The sequence below is a fragment of the Triticum dicoccoides genome, unplaced genomic scaffold (genome assembly GCF_002162155.2).
Source record: "Triticum dicoccoides isolate Atlit2015 ecotype Zavitan unplaced genomic scaffold, WEW_v2.0 scaffold241113, whole genome shotgun sequence".
NCBI classification, from domain to species: domain Eukaryota; kingdom Viridiplantae; phylum Streptophyta; class Magnoliopsida; order Poales; family Poaceae; genus Triticum; species Triticum dicoccoides.
Genome location: NW_021249414.1, coordinates 1 through 2,622, shown reverse-complemented (window position 1 = coordinate 2,622; position 2,622 = coordinate 1). Strand labels below are relative to the sequence as shown.

The following is a 2,622-nucleotide window of genomic DNA, read 5'->3' as shown; positions in this document are numbered from 1 at the left end:
GAGAGAGAGGAGATTCTTTTTTGCGGTGGGCCTAACAGAAAAAGGAGGTGAGAGAGGTTGACTGGTGGGGGGTATCTGCATGCACATAATAGCGCCGGGCGTCCCAAGTGACCCCCGGGGGGCTCCCTAGGATCGCCGAGGCTAATTTTGCCCAAATCCGATGAAATACAACGCCGTGGGGGTGTGACTAGGAGCTTTTTTAACCGCCGGCGCCTAAAAAGTGGCTTGGGGAGGGGGTTTTGGGGCCCTAGTGGGAATCTACACCTAAAATGTGTCTATACATAAAACTAAAAAATAAGAAATCAAGCTACTACTAGAAATCACATCCCGTTAATTACTTTACTTGTGCCAAACTTGCTGCTGTCCGCAGAAACAGAGGTTAAGGCATCAGTCGAGCCAAAGGCAATTACCGTTGGAGAGGAGCAGAGTGCGGTTTGTCCTCCCAAATGAAGGGTTCGACCGGCAAGTCGCCGGCGGCGGCGCCGCCCGCCTTCCGGAACAGGTACTGGATCCTCCGCCACGGCCGCAGCGTCCCCAACGAGCGCGGCCTCATCGTCTCCTCCCTGGTACCACTCCCTCCGTCCCAGCTCGCCGTCTTCGATCTCCCTCTTGCCATAATCGCTAAATCCAGTCCGGAGCTTCGGTTAATTGTGATGGCCCTGGCAGGAGAACGGCACGAAGCCGGAGTTCGGGCTGGCCCCGCAGGGCGTCGAGCAGGCGCGCTCCGCCGGCGAGTCGCTCCGGAAGGTACGGGGTCGTGCTCGAATCTATGGCTTCTTCTTGGATGGGGGATATGCGGTAGCGATTGCCGATTGGGGGAAGTGGCTGATTCTGTGCGCGCAGGAGCTTGAGGAGATGGGTGTGCCGGTGGGCTGTGTCAAGATCTGCTATTCGCCGTTCTCGCGGACGACGGAGACGGCTAGAGTGGTCGCCGGCGTGCTGGGCGTCCCATTTGAGGGTCCTAGCTGCAAGGTGAGCGGCTTAATCCTACTACTAGATGTAACCATGTTCAGTTTTAAACAAGATAATGGTGATGTATTGCATGCTAAGTCTCTCATATTGGCGAGCCAAGTGTGTGCATAGCAATAGCATAGGCATCTGAATGGGTGTGAAGCAAGTACTTTCAGTCTCATTGTTCTTCATGTTTGAACTTTGGATATCTGTATCGAGGATGTAGCCTTTGGGTTCGTTTGGGCATGATATGAGTTACCTTTCTGAAGTAGTAAGGTTTACATTTGCTAATTTTCCATGTGTTGGTAGAAAAAAACATGATGATAACAGTGGTAATTTGTATACATAAGTGATGGGGTCATTATATCCACGCTCGTGTAAGACCAAACTATCTATAATCCGAAATTTCTGCATGTGGAAGTCCCATCTAATGGAAAAAACAGAGTATTGGTGTTTCCCCGTGTCGAGAGCTAGTAGTCCTGCCACCTCTTATTTCTGCAGAAATAAAGTGAACAATTTCAGAGAAGTCGCAAGAGGCAGCAAATAGTGGTCATTCTGTAGAACAATTATACTGTGAACGGAATCTGCAAAATAATGCACTAATAAAGACCAGTAAAACTAACTAAGAAATAAAAACCGCTACAACTGAAAGCGGCTTAGTCTCCTAGTTTTCGTGAACCCAATTCTATCATTCAGTGGAACATCATGATCTTTGAGATGTTTTCTCCATGGTTAACAATACATAGTGGAATCCTTCAAAGTTGCTCAAGCATTAGGGAGCACTTTGTTCATAAAATTAATAGTTCTGATGTGCATTATTAAGCTCTGCAATTGTGACCATCTAGTCCGCTCATCAGAGTTTCTTTGGCAGGCAACCGTAGAACTTCGTGAACGTTATTTTGGACCATCATATGAGTTGCTTTCACATGAGAAGGTGAGTTTGTACTCATGTATTGGACCCTGGAGATTCTTTCAAGGATTGTAATGATGTGAATAAACATGCTTATCAAAACTCATAGGGGCATCAAATGTGCATATCATGGAGCATCAAAAGAGTACTATTTTAGCCAAGAACTTCTCATTAGCATATCGAATGATGGTCTATCCCAACCTACTGATAGATCAATAGCACATAGTGCTCATGTACTGGTTATGTCGAAACTTCTACTTGCATGCCTATATATTGTTACGTGTTAGGCAGCGCATCAATTTGCTTATACCCAGCTATTCCATTCAGTCAGAGCTCAAACGATGTTCAAGAGATACCATTGCCATGTATACCAATGATAATTGAGCAGCGATTATATGGGCAATGCCGAGTTGGTTGGTCTGCTGGGCACCATTAAACTTTTGTTTGGACAAGTTGTGTCCTTCAACATTTAAGAGCAAATCCTCCTTTTGGTGGTCCGTGGTGTCCCTTCTGATCTTATCTTATCTGCCAGTTATTAAATCTGACATGATGTGGTAGTATGCAGAGGTATGGGCGATAGATGAAGCAGACCCCTTTTGGCTCCAGAAGGTGGCGAGAGTGTTGCAGATGTTGCTAGTAGACTTGCAGGGGTGCTGTCTATTACAGACGTGGAGTTTCATGGGTACTTGTGCTTGCATTACTATGAGAATCCAAATGATATATTTGTTTATTCATGTTCTGTTACATGTATTTGGTATTAT

At 46.3% G+C, this 2,622-nt stretch overlaps 1 pseudogene; it reads left to right on the top strand.

Annotated features, from left to right (window-relative positions):
* The first annotated feature begins 379 nt into the window (after window positions 1-379).
* Window positions 380-2,615, top strand: LOC119345471 (annotated as a pseudogene).
* Window positions 2,616-2,622: the final 7 nt, after the last annotated feature.